Here is a 22,173-nt window from a genome sequence, read left to right on the forward strand (position 1 = left end):
GCAGTTGTTGGCAAACAGCTGCTGCAGCTGCTGCCTTGTAGCCTTTTCTGCGATTCCACAGCGATCGTGAGATGGAATTTGCAAGAACGACGCAAACTCTACATTATACTATACGCATGCGTCCTTGGGACTACATGCATTTGAGGTCCCGGTCAATAAAGTTGTCGAAGCGCTATGCTGCGCGCGACTAATTCCGTCCAATCACAGCCACTTACACGGGCGCCACCAGTGGCCGCTACGGACCAACACCCCGCTTTGAAAAAATTAACCCGTAAAAACAAAGTTTTTCACTATAAATCCTTTATATGCGTGGCGGCTAGAGTCCTCTCGTCCTCTGGCTTGAGATGGCTGCCACCTATGGGTCAGATGATTGCCTGCCACCAATAAGCAATTGGTAATTAAATATAATTTATTTTTTCCTAAAAAGTGTAAAATTTTGGAAAAAAAATTTCACGAAAATAAATTGTCACGCACAACGAGTCTGTGTGCAAAATGTCAGCTCGATTGGATCACGGGAAGTGGGTTAAAAAACGACCGAAAGATTTGCACGGTCGTAAGCGCGCAAGCAAGCAAGCAAGTGAACTTAATATAAAGGATTTAAAAAAGGGCACTCAACTCGGGAGAATTGGTTTGGGTTTGCTGCGAATCATCATCGTAATCATCAGCCGTGATCAGTACACTGGTGGATGAACGCACCGTTGCCACCTGATGGTTTTGCATCGTGTAAATACGTATAGAGGAATACATAAATTAATCAATCCATCCTAGAATCTCACCCCAAATGCCAGCGGAACAATGAACGCTTCATTCGAGACCCAAATATTGAACAGCTCCTGGCTTTGGCATTCCTCCTCCAAGACAATGGTGGAAGCATCGACCGCATCAGGAAATCAACAGGTTTGGTGGGCGCATCTCCTTCGGAAATGGAACGTTAAAGACAAGCCACAACGGTGCGATTGTGGTCATGCAAAGCCAAAACTATGGACCATACAATACACCCATAGATATCTACAGAGATACATCGAGATACTTAGAGACAAATATAGATACTGCTACACAGAGACACACGGAGATACAATACAGACAGAGATACATTAAAGACAATCCACAGAGGGAGTGTGACCATGCAAGCCATAACTCTGGACCATACAGCTAACCCATAGAGACCTACAGAGATACTTAGAGACAAATGGAGATACATAGGGGCACATAAAGATAAATTCATAGAAACAAATATAGATACTGCTACACAGAGAGACACAGAGATGCATAGAGACACACAGAGATACATTAAAGGACAATCCAGAGTGCGATTGTAGGCATGCGACCCAAACTATAGACCACACGGTAAACCACTGCAGTCTGCGCTCCTTCAACGGAGGAACGGCAAAACTTCGCGAACTCCTGAAGCTCTTCCGCTGTGGTCAGCAGCAGACCTCGACATCGGCTCTTGGACCATAATTGCTCCAGCCATCATTCGCAAGAATAAGAGTCCATATAATTCTAGATTTGAAGCTTTCGTGACTGCAATTATTCATATTCTTAGGTTTTTTTCGGTAAAGTCATGTAGGTAAAATGTTTAAATTAATTTATTTTACTTTTATGAATTTTATTTTTTTACCTACGTGACTTTACCGAAAAAACCTAAGAATAAGAGTCCATATAATAAATCCCATCAGCACGTCATTGCTGCAGTCCCCACCGTGGCGTTCCAAGCCGGTGGGAGACACGGGACACCACCTCCAGTGTCTGGGCAAATGCCCCCGCAGTCGGGACAATGTCCCAGGACATTGCGCTTTGTGACAGACTCAATCAATGGGACTTTTCAATTCAATCGGAAATGTGACACCGGCAATTGAGAACGTTGACTTTGAACACGCACCATCATCTCGTGCTCGTCTTTGTGAGAATAGATGTCACACTTTGTACGTTGTACAAACATAGGACGTTAACTTATTTTTGTACCAGCTACCAAGTATTGTTTTTATTGACCCACAGACCCAAAAAGGACGATTGGTTGAACTCGTTATTTATGCTGGGAGGGGTGGGGGAGTCCGATACATCTTCTCCGTGAACGTGTGGGTAACCACGTGTGTGGGGAGCGGTGGCGCAGTGATTAGCGCACCGCGCAACAAACCGGACCCATACTCTTAGGTTTTTCGGTAAAGTATCAATACAGCATTGTATAGATACAGCAATTCTGTATTGATACAGTAAATTTAGCTGTGACGGTCCCACCTGATGACGGAGACTTGTGTTGCCTCCGAAACGGCGTGATTTATTATTTTATTTCTATTATTATTTATTTTATTTTATTATTTACTTATTTTTTACCTACGTGACTTTACCGAAAACAACCTAAGAGTATGAATCCTTGCAGTCACGAAAGCTTCGAATCTAGAAACGGGACCCACCCGAGTTCGATTCCCGCTCACAGCCTAATCGGTGACGAATATCTGAATCTGCCCTGGGCCTCTCCGAGATCGACTCAGCCTTAAATGAGAAAGTACCTGGTTGCAGTGTGTAAACATCACCACTGGGACGTTTGGCTTTCCAGGGTAAAAAGTTGAAATCAATCAAAGAAATCACACCACACATATTACATTAACATATCTAACGTTAAACACATCTTATATTAAACACATATTACAGTAAACACATATTATATTAAGAGCATCTTACATTAAACACATCTTACATTAAATCATCTTACATTAAGCATCTTACATTAAACGCATCTTACAGTAAAAGTTTCACAAACAACAAAATAAATGCAGCAGTAGTCCCACGACTCATCGTGGCTCTCCTGGATAAATCAATAAGTAAATAATAATAATAAAGTAGAGGTTTTTTTAAAATCCCGGTGTAATAACTAAACACTGCACGGTCGTGGAAAGTAAACGCTAAAGGCGCAGCTCTGCAATTCCTTTGCTCACGCCACTGCTGACGGAAGGGGTCTCCGCGAGAGGAGGGGGAGGGGCTGTAGAGAGACCCCGATCGGGGGCGGGGGGGGTGACGCAATCTCTGGCAATCGTCTCCCCCACGGCTCCATCTGCAACATTCACCACGCGGCTGTCCTCCTGATGGGAATCATTTAAAACGAGTTGCACGGAACGACGACTTTGAGCTCTGGCTACCCTCTGGAAGGAACCCCCCCCACACCCCCCCACCACATCCCCCCACCCCCTGTAAGGACCCCCCCCCCCACATCCCCCCCACATCCCCCCACCCTCTGGAAGGAACCCCCCCCCACACCCCACCCCCCTGTAAGGACCCCCCCCCACATCCCCACACCCCCTATAAGTACCCTCCCCACACCCCCCCACATCCCCCCACCCCCTGTAAGGACCCCCCACATCCCCCCCCCACATCCCCCCACCCCCTGTAAGTACCCTCCCCACATCCCCCCACCCTCTGGAAGGAACCCCCCCCACACCCCACCCCCCTGTAAGGACCCCCCCCCACATCCCCCCACCCCCTGTAAGGACCCCCCCACATCCCCTCACCACATCCCCCCACCCCCTGTAAGTACCCCCCCCCCGCCCCCCCACATCTCATGACCCGCGTGCCGCGCTGGGGGTAGCCTACGCAGGCGGACTGCTGCTTGTTTCGTCTCCCGTCCTGTCGATGTATAAACTCCCAGCGAGGCGACAGTCAGGGGGCGTGTGCGCGAGCGAGAGAGAGAGGGAAAGCACGATGTAGCGAGATGAAGAGGCACGTGGACGGAAGATAAGAGCCGCAGTGAGATGCGACGAGAGATACAGACGCGCGAGGAATGCGGTGAAATGAGAGAGTCCTAATTCTAGATTTGAAGCGTTCGTGACTGCAAGGATTCATACTCTTAGTTCTTTCGGTAAAGTCACGTAGGTAAAAAATGAAATTAAAATTAATAAAAATAAAAAATAAAAATCACGACGTTTCGGAGGCTTGTGTTACCTCCGAAACGTCGTGATTTTTATTGTTTTATTTTTATTAATTTTAATTTCATTTTTACCTACGTGACTTTACCGAGAGAGTCCTAGACACGGGGCGGAGATGGCAGCGAGACGAGCAGCGCTGTAAGATAGAGGCGAGAAAGCGATTCGCTCTGATGTGAATCTTCTTTCTTATGGCTGCTGCTGCTGCTGCTGATGTCGATGCAGAGCAACAGCTACAATGTCACGTTCAGGTTCAGACAACTGCGTCAGAAGTGTATCATCATCATCATGGCTCTGATGTCTCCTTCTTCGTATTTGTGGATCGGGGCATTGCGTCGCTCCACGTTGTACTCCGGTCTCTGTTCTGGATAACCGCAGTCGCCACACTACGACTGGAGAGTTTTTTTTAAAAAAGATTTAACATTTGTGCATCATCAGGGTATCCTCATCTCATACCTGTCAACCCCTTATCAGTGCCCTACTTCATTACAGACCAATTCAGACCTTATTGGTCACCCCGTGCCCTTATAAATCTCAACGTTCATCCCACAAAATCCTATCACAAGGAGAGAAACACAAACAATTAAACCAAAAAATTTTGACCGAATTGAAACGTCTGTACGCCGTATGGACCTGAAAAAACTCAATTCCCCTGTACAAGAACACGGGGTAAGCCGTGTGGGTTGACAACTTCGGCATCTCCTGCCGTGATTTGTCAGTGGGTGCGGTTTAGGGTGGACCACGAGCAGCTTCGTGAACGATCAAAACCAGGGAACTTTGAAAGTGAATTATCCTAAAGGACCATTGGCCACACCGTGGCCTGTAATATTTTAACAATTTTAAGGCCGCAGTCTTATTGACGAACGTGTTTCGTTTTTCTTCTTCTTAATTAATACATTGAATTTGAGCTCATATCTCATGCCAGCAATTGCATTGTTCTTCTTGGTTCTTTCGGTAAAGTCACGTAGAAGGGAAATAATAAAATAATAAAAATAAAACATAATAAAATAATTCTCACGACGTTTCGGCCACAACAGAGTCTGAATGTCTCCTCGACAGACCTGTTCTCCACCTGAGGACGGCTACTTGCGTTGTGGCCGAAACGTCGTGAGAATTATTTTATTATGTTTTATTCTTATTATTTTATTATTTCCATTCTACGTGACTTTACCGAAAGAACCAAGAAGATGAATCCCTGCAGTCACGAAAGCTTTAAATCGAAATTCCATTGTTGTTGCGTGTCCACAACGCCCGAGGCTGCTGGGATCCGCATGTCCGAGCGCGCCACCAGTGGCCGTCGGCTCGCAGTGAGATTATTGAAGGTCCCACGAGGAAAAGCGAACTCCGGTGTCTTTTTGGGGGGGGGGGGTGCAGCCCCTGCCACCCCCCCGTGCGGGCTTCTCAAAACAGGCCACGTGTCGCAAGGAAGTGACTGCCCCAGCCTGGGCGTGCGCGCTGTTCGCTAAAGCGCTTGTACGCAATTTCCGAATCCAGAAGATCTCCTCCTCCGCGCCACCCTCCCACCCCCCAACATCCAGGCGGCCCCTTCTTCCCTCTCCTCCCCTCCCTCTCCTCCTCCCCCCCTGCTCGCCCACCCCGCCTACACGGCCGAGCCAGCAGCAGCAGCGCGCGCGCCTCCCCTTTAACCCGTCAGCGGTGTGCGCCGCGTCTAAGGCGCTGCGCGGTCGTCTGCGGGGAGAGAAGTTGCTGGGCACTGGACGGAGTTGCGCTCCGATCTTTTTTTTTGCCGGGGGAGCATCGCCTTGCCGCCGGGACATGGCTGCGACGCTCGGTTCACGCTAAACCCCAGCGCGGCATCTTCCCCCCCCCTCCCCGACTCACCCCCCCAGCAACCCCGAAGAGTCAACGAGAAGAGCTCCCGACGACGACCGCTGCAGCCGACGCCGTCGCCGCCGCCGCACCTCGTCGCGGGAAGACCGCGGAGAGACAAAGGCGGACGGGGAACGGGATCTTCCCGCGACGCCGAGCCCGATCCGAGGTGGCTCCTTCCTCCGATTATCCCGTACGCACCACCACCCTCACTCCCACTCCTGCACTCGGTAGGAGATTCTTACCCCGTTCCAAACATCCACCGCCGCTCTTTGTGACGGATCCGTCGCCACTCTTGCTTGGGCCCGTGCGCTCTTGCGCTGTCCGCTCCGACTGGGAAGAGGAGGACGGTCGGGTTCGCCGTGGGTGACGGGATGGGGATCTTTGCCCCGCTTAGCCTTGGATGGCCATCCCTGGGATTGATGGCGCAGCCTGGGATGGATTCCCCTCCCCCCCGCTCCTCGCGCCTTCTGCCGTGCACGTTGAGTGAGCGCTTCAGCTGTTTTAGTTAATGAGAGCCGGGAACGTCTCGGTGACGAACGCAAGCTACTCTCCGACTCGGATAATTGTTGTCGGATGTGTTCGTTGTTTTGTTGTTGGTGGGGTGGGGGATGGAAGTGTGTTTGTGGGGGGCTGAGTGGAGGCGAGGCGCTGGTGCCCCCCCCCGCCCCCCTCCCGTGATATGGTTTGGCTCTTCCAGACCACAACGTGTCGAACGCGCGCGCGGCTCCACAATACGCGACTAGTATATGAATATTCACGTGAAATGTTGTCTCTGAACCCGTGCGGGAGAACAAATATTCCAACGGCGATGTTCGTAATTTCTCGTAAAGTGACACCGAGCACTTAAACGGTTGCCTAAGAATGCTCGTGACTCGAACGCGCAAACTTTTATCGCTTAGAGATGATGATGATGATTATGATGATGATGATCACCCGACCGATACGAAATAATCGTCCGCAGTAAATCAACTGCTGGATGAAGACATTTGTCTGATCTGTCGCTCCTGTGTGGGGGGGGGGGGTTTGACCATACTTCACCACGCTGGTCAGTGCGAGTTGAAGAGGGATGAGGCGTGGGAGGGGGGGCGATTCAGATCAATCGCCACTGATGTTGGCCGTGCACGGAAATCGAACTCGGGTTGGGCAGGAGGGGGGGTCGTAAGCGTTGCAGTGCGGCTAACCGCTGCGCCACTGTTCATTGTATCCCCCGAAACAATTGTCAAAGACTGGGTGTATAGTGACCGGTTATCCTGGCAATATAAAGATTTATTATAGCGATGCAATTTACTACTCCAGGAACGCCTCGTCGAGTCTAGAGATTCGACTTCAAGAGGGGTTCCTGCCACGTTTGGATGTTTGGCCGAATCCAATCATGAGCGGTTTGGCTTTTTCACGTGGCAGGACGCACGGAGAATCCGGAGAAAACCCATCACGTACACGATACGGGCAGGATGGTGCGGGGTGGAGACTTAAAGCTCCGCACAGATTGCTTGAAGAATCCGTGTCCCTGCGATCCATCTCGTGTCACGCACTACGTGGCAAGCGCGTTGGCGGTCTCCCCTTCCGAGCGGGAACTGGGATCCAGTCGCCGGATCGGCTTCCCCCGAGATCGGGGCGATCGGGTGACGATTTTGTCTCACGTGGTGGTGGTGGTGGCGATGATAACGATGTTCACCAAATCCGCACTGACCAGCGTGGTGAAGTATGGTCAAACAACCACCACGACACCACGCATGGTGACGTGGAGAGACTTTCGTCTGTAGCATCCGTATGATGATTGTGATAAGTCTCCGACGCAAATAACTCGGCTAAACCTCCACTGCTGGTAAATGTAACGCAACAACTGCGCAGCCTCATTATCGATCCTCTGCTGGATTAAATTGGGGTGAGGAGGAGGAGAGAGAGAGGGGGCAGGACCGGCAGAGAGACAGCTCTTTGTCACTGGTGCGGTCTACGCCGAGGCCGCGAATCGAACTCGGGCTGCCGGGCTGGAGAAAGCCGCGGTGCGTGCGCTCACCACAGCGCCACCGCTCCATCCGCCGCTGGGTTTAAACCGAGAGGGGACCTTGCTGAGAGCCGGATTGGCTCCCGGGCTCCTCCCAATGTCCACCCTGCGTAACGGAGAGTGGGGGGGGGTTTCCGAAGCGCAGGGGGTTGGTGGAGAGGATGGAGGGATTGTGGGGTGGGGAGAAGTAGCGGGTGGGAGTGGATGGGGCAGCCACGTAGGCACAGTGGGGAGGATGATGGTGTGGGGACGGTGGTTGTGGTGTGGGGATGGTGGTGGTGGTGTGGGGACGGTGGTGGTGGTGTGGGGATGACGGTGGTGGTGGTGTGGGGATGACGGTTGTGGTGGTGGGGATGACGATGATGGTGGTGGGGATGATGATGTTGGTGGTATTCCTCTGCGTTATTGCTTTCTCCATCTGCTGCCCTTGCTTAGAACGCGCGTGACACATGTACACGCACCAGGCCGCTGTGCCACGTATCCACTGCCGTGCGCCTCGTAGTGGGGGTGAATGCGCCATACTTCACCACGCTGGTAGTGCCGGCTCGTGAATGCCACGAGGGAGCATAGAGGGTACAATACAACAATGGATTTTGCGATAAACAATACAAACCCTCCCCCTCTTCCCCCACGCTAAACAATACCAGCGAGGCGATGGAATATATACACAGCAATGCGTCCCCATCCTTGATGCTGACGCAGTGTTCTACACCGTCCCACGAAGACGTGGACACGATGACAGCGCCTTGCTCGAGGTCGTCCGCTTGAGACCAACACCGTTGCTGGGTGGCGCCCGGTCGCGTCGGATCTCGGAAGCCCACGGGGTCGAACCCGGACTTACTGCTTGGGGGGGGGGGGTCGCCAATAGGTGGCTTGCCAGGTGCTGTAGGCGCGTGGCGGTGTGCCCAGGAGGTGGGTCCAGTTGCTGAGCGTTAGCGCTCCTCGTACGCGCGCGGTGTGTGGTTTTTGGGGGGGGTCCAGGTTCCACAAGTGTCCGAGTTTACGCAGTGTGCACAGTAGTGGCATGTGAGCACGTGCCAATTAGCAGCGAGACGGAGACAACGCGAACATCTATAGACTCGGGTTTCAAAACTCCAGTCCTAGTGATCCACCACCACCACCACCGGCTTCGTCTTGCCGTGTTTACCAATGTACTCCTCCCCCATTCAATTAAAAAAAATTAACTCGTCCCACGCTGCCCGCGCCCGATGATTGTTCAACACGTCCCACGTGACCTACTTAGCAATTAACGCTGTCCGCGTCACGTGTTCCGCGTGTACGTGCGCACGCGCGCGCATCGATATCTCAATCTTAATTGGAATCGGCTCGATTGACTCGTAGAGCCGTTATTTGATGAGCGTGGGACGTGTTTGCCAATCATCCGACGCGTACCGCGTGGAACGGGTTAATTTGAATGGGGGAGTAAATTGGTAGACGCGGAAAGACGGAGTTGTGGTGGTGGTGGATCGCGTGACTGGAGTTTGGGAAAGCCTTGAATGAGCGTGAGCTGGGGCGCAGCGGGTAGCGCGCTGCGCTACGAAACCCATCCAGCAGTAGATGGAGAACGGGCTGTAAACGTGAACGCGTTTTATGGGAAAGTTTGCTGGAATGCAGTAACAATGACATCATTAATCAGAAAGTCGTGGTGGTGGTGGGAGGGGGGGCGTCCAATCGTCTGGAGCCAAGAAAGTTCGAGAATTTCGCCTCTGTGCGGGCTCCTACCACCACCACCCCCACGGGTCGTTTCACAGATTCCACCTCCTCTTATACACAGACACGCCGAGTGTGTGTGTGTCTGTCTGTCTGTGTGTGTGTGTCTGTGTGTGTCCACGACGATTGCTCTATACACATGCCTCGCTGGTGTCAAGTGGACTTTGATTCAATATTATAATTCTAAGATAATATATTGGGAGTGTGTGTCTCCTACCCACGTGGTAATAGATCACTCAGTCGGTTGACCTGGTGGGAGGTTTACCCACGAGCTGTTCGGAATAATTCGCCACTGATGATGCCCATGAGCGTGAATCGAACTCCCGATTCCTCACCCAGCGGCTAACCACTACACGACAGCTCCCCCCCAAAAAAACAGAGACAAAGTTCCCCAGTATCGCCTTTAACAGACTGTCGGGCGGGGCAAGTGCTGTTAGCGAGCACCTGTGAGGACCAGCACGGCACATGATGGGGTGGGTGGGTGGCCAACACCACGCCCGGCCACCTCTGTCTTCCGAGTGGCAATATTTACTCATTTGAGGCCGAGTCGACCTAGGAGAGGCCCAGGACCGGTTCAGATAATCGTCACTGGTGTTTTGGCCGTGATCGGGAATCGAACTCGGGTCGCCGGGTTAAATAGACTTTTTAATAAATGTTTTCTCCTACAACATCAGAGTGCAGCGCCACATTAAATACGCACTACAATGACAATAGTTTAAAGCGATTTGAAGCGTTGTTATTTTTTTGGGGGGGGGGGGCAGAGCTTTGTGACGTCATTTGAGGGGGGGTCTGACTTTTTGTGACGCCGTGTGACGATGGGGGGGGGGGTCAAAAAACGTCCAAAATCGCGTGACGTCATTTATGGACGGCCCCTAACCCCACTACACTACCGCTCCCCACACATCACACCACACAACCTTAAAGGCGCGTACCTGGCGTGGCGTTGACACTTTGGTTAGACAAAGGCACCTAACAAATAGGTGCTCGTTAACAGCACACTTTCCCCGGCAGTCTGTGCAGACTATACCGGGGGGTGGGGGAGCTTTGTCTTTGTGTGTGCGCGCGCGCGTTCGCTTTCATGTGAGCGATGAGCGTGGGAGCTCTTTGTGAAACGCGAGTCTCTTCTTAAAAGGGAACTCGTTCCGACGCTCCCCCCGCCCCGATGAGTTATGAGAAGTGCGAACGGGGATGGCGGTGCGAGAGCGGTAAGCGAGGCGGTGTTTGCTGGCCCGCACGGATCCTCTCTCGCTGTCTGTGTCTCTCTGTGTCTCTCTGTCTCTCTTTGTGTCTCTCTCTGTGTCTCTCCGTCTCTGTGTCTCTCTCTGTCTCTCTGACTCTCTGTCTCTCCGTCTCTTTCTGACTGTCTCTCTCTGACTATGTGGCAGTCTCTCTCTGACTCAGTGTCTCTCTCTCTGATTCTGTTTCTCTGTGTCTCTCTGATTCTGTGTCTCTCTGATTCTGTCTCTCTCTCGCCCTCCGAACTCGTCGCCGTCTCTGCATCTCAGCGCCGTGCTGAGCCTCGCTAGACCAGGCGTCGCCATCGTCACCACCCTCATTGTTTGCGTTCGAACAAAAAATGCGATGTAGCGACCATAAGAGTCTCGTTGTGCATCCGCCTCCTCCGGCTCTGCCGTCATCGTGACGACACGCGGCGAGATGCGTCAACTTTAAACTTACGATCTTGATCGGAAGCTTTCGTGACTGCCGGGAATCCGTATTCTTTGGTTCTTTCGGTAGTGTTGCGATCGAAACGTCGTGATATATTATTTTTCATTTTATTTTTCTACCCACGTGACTTTACCGAAAGAACCAAAGTTTATGCCGCTGCTGCTGCTGCTACTCGCAGTAGAAGCAGCAGCATCACCACGTGGCGGTGTCGCTCTCACGGTCCCAAATCGAGCAACTTGTTTCTCGTCGCTTAGTTGGGAAGCACGTGGCAGCAACTTCGCCGTTGCCCCCCCCCCCTCCACCGCCACACAGCGCGGAACATTAGCAAGGCCCTCTTGGAAAAAAAGAGATTTCGAGACTCGGCGGAGGCTTTCCTAGGTAAACAAGCGAAGCGAGAGGCATCTTCACAATCACACGATGGGCCAGCGGTAAGACGGACACCAGACTCCGGATGTTGTGTGCGCGACAGCCGCTGCTGCCGTGGCTGCGATGGCTTTTCTCGTGGCAGCAGCAGCAGAAGGGGGGCATCAAAGCCTCCGTTTGTGTTGCGCTCGGACGGAGCCAGCGAACGGATCGACAGCTGTGCCCCTCCATGGACCGCCCTGACCCCCGCCCACCGCCCTCCCAGAAAAGAGAAACTCTGCTGCGTCGAACCCCGACGCGAGGCGGTGGCGGCGTTGCTGATGGAGCCTTGGGGGGGGGGGGGGTGGTGTGTGATGTGGTGGGAGCTCTGTCAGAGCGAGTGGACCCGTTGCCCTCTCTTCGTGTTCCGCCAAATCGGGGAGTGGGGGTTGGGACAGCGACTCGCCCCGAGACGTTTCATGTCTGCGATGATTTCCTTTGTGTGTGTGGCGGGGGTTCCGATCGCGGGGGTTCCGATTAGCTAGATTTCGATAGCTGGATAGCTGGCTGATTTGGCCCCGGGGGAGGAGCAAAAGAGAAGGAGCAGGGGGGGTCAAGTTTGGTTTCTGAATTGAGTTGGAGTGGTGAGCAGTGCTGAGCAGTGGTGAGCAGTCTGGCCGGTTGAGATGACAAGAAGCAGCGTGGCCTCAGGCCCTGATCGCTTGTTTGACCGAGGTGGTCATCATCATCACTGCCACCACCACCACCAATTTTGTCTATTAAATAATGGGCCTGATAATCATTGTCATAGTCGTGTTGAATACACCACCGTAATCAGCACTTTTCAATCATCGATCGTGGAAGCGTGGAGGGGGGGGACGCTGGGGGGGGGGGCTTTGCTGAAGGAAGCCCTGACACACTAGCCCTGACGCTCGCACGCGTAGAGACCCATAGATTCACATAGAGACCCATAGATTCACATGGAGACCCATAGATTCACATAGAGACCCATAGACTCGCATGGAGAGCCATAGACTCGCATGGAGACCCATAGACTCGCATCGACACCCGTAGATTCACATGGAGACCCATAGATTCACATAGAGACCCATAGATTCAAATAGACTCATAGATTCACATAGAGAGCCATAGACTCGCATGGAGAGCCATAGATTCACATAGAGACCCATAGATTCACAGAGACCCATAGACTCGTATAGCACCCATAGGTCCACATAGAGACCCATAGATTCACATAGAGACCCATAGATTCACAGAGACCCATAGATTCACATGGAGACCCATAGACTCGCATGGAGAGCCATAGACTCGTATAGACACCCATAGATTCACAGAGACCCATAGATTCACATAGAGACCCATAGATTCACATGGAGACCCATAGATTCACATAGAGACCCATAGATTCACAGAGACCCATAGACTCGTATAGCACCCATAGGTCCACATAGAGACCCATAGATTCACATAGAGACCCATAGATTCACAGAGACCCATAGACTCGTATAGCACCCATAGGTCCACATAGAGACCCATAGATTCACATAGAGACCCATAGATTCACAGAGACCCATAGATTCACATGGAGACCCATAGACTCGCATGGAGAGCCATAGACTCGTATAGACACCCATAGATTCACAGATACCCATAGATTCACATAGAGACCCATAGATTCACATGGAGACCCATAGATTCACATAGAGACCCATAGATTCACAGAGACCCATAGACTCGTATAGCACCCATAGGTCCACATAGAGACCCATAGATTCACATAGAGACCCATAGATTCACAGAGACCCATAGATTCACATGGAGACCCATAGACTCGCATGGAGAGCCATAGACTCGTATAGACACCCATAGATTCACAGAGACCCATAGATTCACATAGAGACCCATAGATTCACATGGAGACCCATAGATTCACATAGAGACCCATAGACTCGCATGGAGTGCCATAGATTCACATTGACACCCGTAGACTCGCATAGAGACCCATATACTCTCATAAACTCAGAAGAAGCCAAACACTCATTTTTGGAATTGGCAATATATTGCAATGTAGCAGGATCCTATTAAAAATAAATGCAGTGTAACATATTGTGATGACGTGTGTAAGCGCAATCCGCCATGGTCTGTCGTTCCATTGTTTTCCATTGTTTTAAAATAATATATTTTCTGCTTGAATGCAAACTGTAGTTACGTGCTTCACGCACCTGATGATTGGTCAACACGTTATGTGTGGTGTCAAGCGCGTTGGTTCAAATTAAGATACAGGTCTGGCGTGTGTGTGCACACGTGTGTGTGCATGGTAGTGCAGTAGTCGACATACTGCACGACAAACCTGGAAACCCGAGTTAGATTCCTACCCATGGCCAACACCAGTGACGATTACTTGAAGCGGTCCTCCCCTCAATTGAGTACCTGGTGTGGCCGGGCGTGGTGCTGGCCACCCACCCCCTCGTGCGCCGTGCCGGCCTTAATAGGTTGCTCGCTAACAGCACTTGGTCCAACAGTCTGTTACAGGCTACACGGGGGACCTTTGTCTTTTGTGTCCCACGTGTGATGTAAAGAGCAGTGATTTAAATGAAGAAAAATTGCGTGTGTGTGTGCATGTGTGTGTGCATGTGTGTGTGTGCATGTGTGTGTGTGCATGTGTGTGTGCATGTGTGTGTGCATGTGTGTGTCTCGTGTGTGTGTGCATGTGTGTGTGCATGTGTGTGTGTGCATGTGTGTGTCTCGTGTGTGGGCGGGTTTATTTGACAAACATTTGCATCTCTACACAAACCCGGCTCGGCGATCGATCGCGTGCGCATTTGTGAGTGCGCGTTTTGTTTAAACGCTCGGCCTCAAGCGAAACGAATCTCGCGTAACCTACGCTAATCGGAACGTCCGTGTGTACTGTGGCTACAAAAAAAACACCCAACGAAACTTGTAATTTTTTTCAACGTGGCGGCACGAACCGCCGCAGTCGGTCATCTCGCCAGACGGGACGTCTGAATCTTGGGCGGGCTTCTTCGCCTGCCTTCACGTAGACCCCGCTTCCTTGACGCGCCCGCCTTGGTATGAGCCCGTTACGGGGCCCTCTTTGGGCGATAATCGGCTGGAATTTCTATTGCGCCGGGGGGGGGGGGGGATAAAAAGCGCTCGTCACTCGGAGGAAGGCGATCGGCTTCTGTTTTTTTTCCCTCTGGCGAGAGCACCGCTGCGCATTTCAGACGGCCGCTTGCGAGTTTTACTGCGTCCACCCCACCCTGTCCCCCCTTTGCCCACCCACTCAACCACCACCCACCCACCCACTCAACCACCACCCACCCAACCACCACCCAACCACTCAACCACCCACCCACCCACTCAACCACCACTCACCCACCCACTCAACCACCACCCACCCAACAACCACCACTCAACCACCACTCAACCACCACCCACTCAACCACCACCCACCCACTCAACCACCACCCACCCACTTAACCACTTAACCACCACCTACCCACCCACTCAACCACCACCCACTCAACCACCACCCACCCACCCAACCGCGATTTGCTCCGTGAGCCTCGCTGCCGGAGCCGACGGATGTTGCCGCTCGTTCCTCGCTGGCGGCGGAATTGTCCGCTCCAGGTTTTATTTTTTGTCGCTGCTTTCCCCGCGACGCTACCCTCTCTCGATCGCGCTACGCTCTCCTCTCCCCGCACGCACGCGGCGATACATCGCGCCACCTCCTCCCGACACGTCGCTCCCTCGGCTCGTGCGGGCCGCGTGTGCGCCGGGCTGAAGCGGTAGCCACACGGTTTTAAACGAGTAAACGAAAACCGTTTTTATTTAGTATTTCAGCAGGCCAAGGGCCCACTGAGCCACGTAGCTCTTCTTCAGAAGCGAACTGGCCATCACCAATGATAGCTGTCAACGAAGCGGCTTATCGCGTGGAAATTTATAGCAGCCAAATACTCTAAACGCTTGATGTTGATTCTAAACGTGGACGGAAAAAAACCCCTAGGCGCTGGAGAAAAATTCATTCGACCACGGGTAGAGAGAGAGAGAGAGACGCAAACTCCAAATATACAGCAGGTGTCGGGTTTGAGATCGAACCCACAACCCCCTTGCATGCCAGGCAGCGTAGTTAACATCTCGCCACTGTGGCGCCCAACACGGTCGACGTACACACACGCGCGCGGTGCGAGTGGACCCGGTCTCCCGTCTTGTGATTTGATCTCCGTGAGCCGAGGACTGGGAGCTGTGAACCGCGCAGCGTGACAGGTATTCTCGCGCTCACCTGCGTGACCCTGCCTGGGCCCAGCAGCCCCCGAGGTTTACCCGCTGGCTTGCCGCTTTACGCCTGGCCTCTTGTTCATGTTGTAGCCATTGTCGCTCTTTAAGGTCGCAGATAAAGCCCCGGCTCTGTTCGATTTGTAATTGCAACCAGTTTGAGCCACCTTTCGACGGGTTTTCGAAATCGGGGTTGTTGCTCATTGTCCCAGCACTGCTGCTTGTTACGCGTTACGCTCATTTCATAACTTGCTTGCTGCAGCCCAAATGGTTTGGTTCGTCTATTTGATGAAATCGGTGGGAATTCGTAAAGCACGCCTCACCGGGGGATTTTATTTTGCCCGCGTCTCAAACCTGCAATCTATTTTTGCTACTAACTTTTTTATTCATTCTACCAGGTAACACCCACTGAGGTACAGGGCCATTCGGAAGTGACCTGGCCACAAACGTTAGCTCAACGAAGTGGCTTATCAAGTGGCCAAATACTTTTAAGCGCACGATTCTAAACGTGGAGGGGAAAACCGGAGGACCCGGAGAAAAATCCACGTAACCACGGGGAGAACACGCAAACTCCAAATATACCGCAGGCCTCAGGGTCGTGATCGAACCCACGACCTCCCGTATACCAGGTGAGGTAGTTAACATCTCGCCACCATGGCACTCAATATTCCTGCACCTGGCACACCACATCCTGTATACTTCCCGCTATGGACTGAGGCTGTTAATCACGTGGCACCAGTCGAGTGGCAACCCGGAAGCCATTCGATGAGAAACGAAGCCTTCCCCTCCCCCCCACTAATAAACGCCTCCGGGGGGGGGGGTGGGCCGTGGTGTCCGTGGGGGCACGGACACCCGCGGTCGCCCTGTAAACGCGCCATCGTGGCTCGCCGCTCGCGAAAAACCAACAAACTCCAACAAACTCGCGGCGCGTGGATAAATAGACTCGCGTGCAATTGTCGCGCTCCGGGGCAGCGCCGGGAACGGGGGCGGCCGCGCCACCACCGCTTTACCAACACGGGGGTCAGTGGGGGGGGGGGGGCGGGGGGGTGGAGAGGCCCCCCCCCCCGGTTTTGGTTTCTGAAGGCCGCTGTCGGGACGCCGCCGACAGTTAAACGCTTTCAGATGTTTGTGCCGGCTTTGTAGTAGCCGATGTTGGGTCGGGGGAGGGGGGCGTGTGAGACCCCCCCACCACCCGCTGGACCCCCTCTCTCGCCACACGCAAGAGACCCGGCCTCAGCCCTGACAGGCGCGAGCGTTAAGCGACTGGGGGGGGGGCGGGGGGGAATGAGACGGAGCAACGACGTCATTTTTGTGATGCGCGCCGCTTATTGTGCGCCGCGCGTGGAAACAAGGCCGAGTGGCCTTCATTGGTGCCACATGGCCGCGGCCACTGATGTTGCACTTATTTATTTATATGGGATATTGCGCGCAGATGCGCGTGGCTCTGCTCCGCGGCGATGTCTTGCTCGTCGCTTGGATGGTGGCGGCCGTGACGGCGACGGTGACCCCGGTGACCCCAGTGACCCCCGGGATCTACCGTGGCACCGCTGAAAGATTGGTGATACCCAGATGAAAATGACTTGGGGAAATACCGCCCGGGCTGTGAGGTGGAAGGGGAAGCGCGCGCGATAGCGCCCAACTGCGTCTGTGCGGAGCTGCGAGTGCCATCCCCTCGTACCGCGTGGTGCTGGATTTCCTCCTACGAGGCCCAAACTCCTCGCTATTGGGACCGGCCAACGCAGCGAAACCAGCAGCACCAGCAGCACCCTCCTGAATATTCGTCTCGAGGCTCAGCGAGGCACCCCTCCCGAATAATTTGGAAGTGTTAATTCAACACGTATCTTTTTTTGTAGCCAATATTACGATTCGTAATTTATTGGGGTGCCCTGCCACGTCAAGATGAAGCCTGTTTCTGACTCCTGGATTTCGTTCTGAAGATGCTTGGCACGCGGTTTCAATCGAAATGTCGCGCGTGATGTCATTGCTGCTAAAGTTCGTGGTGGTGCATCGTTCTTTAACTCCACCCGGCGAACGAGCTGAGATTATAGTGGTTGGAACGTTCACACGCCTTTGTGCACTGTTTGCTACCTTTAATTCCTTTGGCCACGTCGGTTGGCGGGGGGGGTGTCTTACGACACACATTTGGCCAGATCGTTTTGAATGACCTGACCCACAAATTCAATTGAGGCATGATTATTATTGTTGTTTTTAATATAAATGTGTCCGACCGACCCAGATTTGTACGATGGTCCAGGAAAACCTCCAGGCTTTGCGAGCCGGGCAGATTAATCTGCGGCTGGTGGAACGAGTTGAGAAGCTGTCACGCAGGGACGCGGCGTGTAGAACGCTGTGTTTCCACACCGCTACGGTTCCCCGTGTGTCCAATTTTTGGACTTTTCGGATGGCGGACTGGGATTGATTGGGAGTGGGTAAATATATTGTGGGAGTCGGGGGAGGGGGCTCAAGATTGTAAGCTGCACATGTGTGTAGTTGTAGATGATATTGAAAGTGAAGCGCGGTTTATGTTTGAAGCGTACATCACGTTCTAAGGCGGATAATATATCTCCCTCGTATATCTGTCTCTGCACGCAATAAAAAAAAGTATTTTGTTAACACTCCCCCCCCCCCCTAATGATACAAACACTCGTGAAGTCGCTTCGATGGGGACTCGTTCTCTGCGTGTGGGGGCAACACCTTTCACGTGTGACCTGCCGAGGGATTTCGTTGCCAGGAAGTTAAAGCAGCGCACGAATTTGCGGAGTTGGAGTTGACCCAAATTAAATTCAGAGCGTTTAGGCATTTTTCGAACAACCTTGTGCTCGGTAATGCGTGTTTTTTTTGGGGTCGGATCGCCGCGTCAGTAAAATGCTGCGTCGTACGCTCCCCTCCACCTGAACGCAGCCGGTTAATAAAGTTGTCGCGTGGTGAACCAACACATTCAACGATTGAAAACGAACGGTTAAATCCAGCGTGGAATCGTTCTCTGACTTCAATGCCGGTGTTGCCGAAGCGGTAACAAATTGGCACGCTTGTCCACGCGACGGCTGCATCATTAATTGGCCTTGTCGGGTGGAGGGCGGGTGCACGACACAACATTTGACTAACGCTGCAATCTGACCCCACAGAAAATCCACTGTGCCTCTTAGCCACATTACGCGATAAAATGTTTCTTTTTTTAGCGTGATGGGTTTTTCATGCATCCCACTCGTGACCTGTCTGAGACCATCAACTCCCCTGTACCTGAGAAGCTTCTCGAATCACGGGCGGCTGAAATCCGGATTCGAACCCAGGTTCTAAGTGGCACCTACCTCGTGCTCGTTCACACTTAACCGCTTTGCACGGTCGCGGTCGGGCAAATGGAGGGCCCTGGACCATCGGTTCGGATATCACTCGCCCTGGGCCTGGATATTAAACTCGGTTACCGGGGTTTGCCAACGTTCCACCCCAACGCGTGTGGCTCTTGTGTGCGGCCAAACCAGCTGCTAGTGAGACGCCGTTCTCGGCGGGCGTGCCGTCACGAGCCGCCGGGCCTGGCGACGGCGTCCCTCTCCGTCTCTCGTGGTCAAGAGTGAGCGGGGCAGGCCCGGGAGAAGTGCGGCCGCAAAACTGTAAACAAGTTAACAGATCGCACCGTGTGCGCTCGTCCGCTCGGTCCTTGTGTGCGCGCGCTCATCGTTGTGGGTTAGCAGAACGCTGTGCTACGAACCCAGTCCCACCCGCGGGCAAAATTGGCGACGATTATCTGAACCGGTCCTGGGCCCTCCTCGACTAGGCCGACCCGACCTTCAAGGAGTACCTGGTGCGGTGTGTTAAACATCAGAACTGGAGAGACATCAGTCAGCCGGGCGTGGTGTTGGCTGCCCACCCCCTCGTGTGCAGTGCCGGCCTTCATAGGTGCTACTCGCTTAGCAGCGCTTGCCCCAGCAGCCTGTGAAGGCTACACGGGGGATCTTTGTGTGTATGTGTGTGCAGTGTTTTTCCGAGTGCGACGCGATTCAAAACAACACAAAATTCCTTGGCTGCGATCCCAGCGGCGTCGGGTCACGTGCGTTTTTAAAAAATAAGCAATTAATCGTAAAATAACGATCAAAATATGTCATCGTGCCCAGTCTTCTGTTTTCCCATTCGCGTTGCAACCCCAGGTTGGTGGAAGGAAATAAAAAAAAACTCCCAAGAAACCAGGTGGTGGTTTGGAAGGGTTCATTACCGATGGGAAAGGAAGGGCCCCTTGTCGCTGTGGACGGTGGCAGTCACACGGACCCAGCGGTTAGCGTGTTCACCACTTTCCCGCACAGGTTCCTGATTGGAATCCGGCAGTCCGCCCCGGTTAATACTGCGGTAAAAAAAAATTTGCGTGCGCAGTCTGATTCACGGTGGACGTGAAAGGTCACGTGACGTCATCCGAAAAGAGCTGGGGGGGGGGGGGTCATTGTGCCCTGGCGTCACGGTCCAAGTTGGCCAAATGGAGTGTCCATATGCTTCTTCTGGTATTGAGATGCGGACGTGATGATCCACCGGTGGTCGCGACCAGTGACCTGGTGAGTGGCAGCCAAAGGAGGGAGATCCAGTACACGCCCAACATCTCATACCCCCCCCACCCTCCCATGGATGTGGAGCGGCAATGAGGTGGGAGCCGGACGGCTCGTGCCACCATTGCCTGCGGCGAGGGCTGGCGGCGTCTCGGGGAAGGGGGTCTTGTACGATTGCTCGGTCATGGCTGCCGACGGCGATGTTTGACGTTGATGACGACGATGGTGACGATTGGAGCTGTCGCCCCGAATGTAGCCGGTGCCACGGTACTTTGCGGGCAGATCCACGTGTTCCCGATGCACGGCGCCGTCTCAACACCTGGGCGCCGCCGCCACCCCCGCCACACCTGGGCGCTTGCCGAATTCCGCCGCTAACCGCGCACCGCCGAGGGCGATTTGTGGGATGGTGGCTGGGGGGGCGGTGGTGGCTGGGGGGGCGGTGGTGGCTGGGGGGGCGGTGGTGGCTGGGGGGGCGGTGGTGGCTGGGGAAACTCATCTTAGGGGGGCGGGTGGGCCGTACCCGTGTAGCTGTGCGTCGGGAATTCCCTCGCCGGGCGAGAGTGGAGCCGAGTTGGTTTCCGTGTCTCTGACCGTGGTACTTGCTGCGGTAACAGCAACGGCGGTGGTGCCGGTAGCAGCGGCAGCGCTTTTAGCACCCGGCCAGCCGGTCCAACCGCATTGCTGCGTCGTCTTCGCAACGGCACATTCGTGCACAGAGCGGGCCCCCAAAGAGGAGTTGGAAAGAAGTTGTTTTAGTAAAGGTCACAAGTTTCCTTGACCTATTCCCAAACACGTCTGAATTCTCTCCAGCCTATCCTGTCTGGCTCTGTGTGAAGTACGGGGCGGGGATGAGACTATGCCGTTAAGCAAGGTGGCTGCTGTTGATGTTGCTGTTGTTGCTGTTGTTGATGCTGCTGCTGCTGTTGTTGATGCTGCTGCTGTTGCTGCTGCTCCTGCTGCTGCTGCCCGGTGGATGAGAGCAGCGGTATTGTGCCGTTGTTTGTGTGAGTGGTCCGCTTATATCTGCGCGGTGTCAAATTTTACAGTCTGTCCGTCTGCTCATTTATCAGTCTGACCCTCTTCATCTGCCTGTCTGTTTTTGTCTGTTCGTTCGTCAGTTCACCAGTTCCGTCCATCTGTCTATTCATCCATCTGTCCATCCGTCTGCTCATCCGTGAGTACATCCCTTCTCTCTGCTCGTCGTCTGTTCACCTGTCCGCGAGTTCACCCGTGTGCCCATCTCTCTGTCTTTCTCTCTTCGTCTCTCTCTGTTTCACCCCATCCGTGTCCGCGTGTGCATCCCGATCATTCGCCCGTGGTGAAGTATGGTCAAACAACCCAAACTACTGGCATGACATGGGGAGGCAAATAATCATTACAATTGCCGTTCAATATTATACAACTGAGCGTATAAACACGATGATCAGTCTGAGACTTTTAAGTTTTCATGGCAGCCGTTTTATCCACGGCAGTAAAAAATACCGTGAACTAGATTGCTATATGAGAGGTCATATCTTTTAACGAGATTATCCTCCGTTTAGAGCCGCTGTAATGATTTATTGAGTAACAAGTAGAGGGGAAAAAATATCGTCTTCTCTGCATTACAAGAAGCTCCGGAAGTAAGACGCACCCTCAAACCTGTGCCCGGTGTCAATAAATCAATAAAGATATACAGATCTGACAGCGCATGTGCACACCTCTACCATATTATAAGAGGCACCAGGTAATGCCCACTGAGCGTGCGTCAGAAGCGACCTGGCCACAAATGATAGCTCAACGAAGTGGCTCATCACGTGGACATTGATCGCAGTCAAATACTCGAAACCTTTGGTTGTAAATGTGGAGGTGAAAACTGGAGGACCCGGAGGAAAAA

General features: G+C 53.1%; 1 protein-coding gene across 1 annotated transcript in view; it reads left to right on the top strand.

Annotated features, from left to right (window-relative positions):
- Positions 1-5,551: 5,551 nt before the first annotated feature.
- Positions 5,552-22,173, top strand: part of LOC144948933 (fibronectin type III domain-containing protein 3B-like) — a 165,621-nt gene continuing 148,999 nt past the window's right edge. The window contains 1 exon segment of the mRNA XM_078878680.1: positions 5,552-5,916. The gene's annotated coding sequence lies outside the window, so the exon portion shown is untranslated.

Source organism: Lampetra fluviatilis, chromosome 51, assembly GCF_964198595.1.
Source record: "Lampetra fluviatilis chromosome 51, kcLamFluv1.1, whole genome shotgun sequence".
Classification (NCBI taxonomy): Eukaryota; Metazoa; Chordata; class Hyperoartia; order Petromyzontiformes; family Petromyzontidae; genus Lampetra; species Lampetra fluviatilis.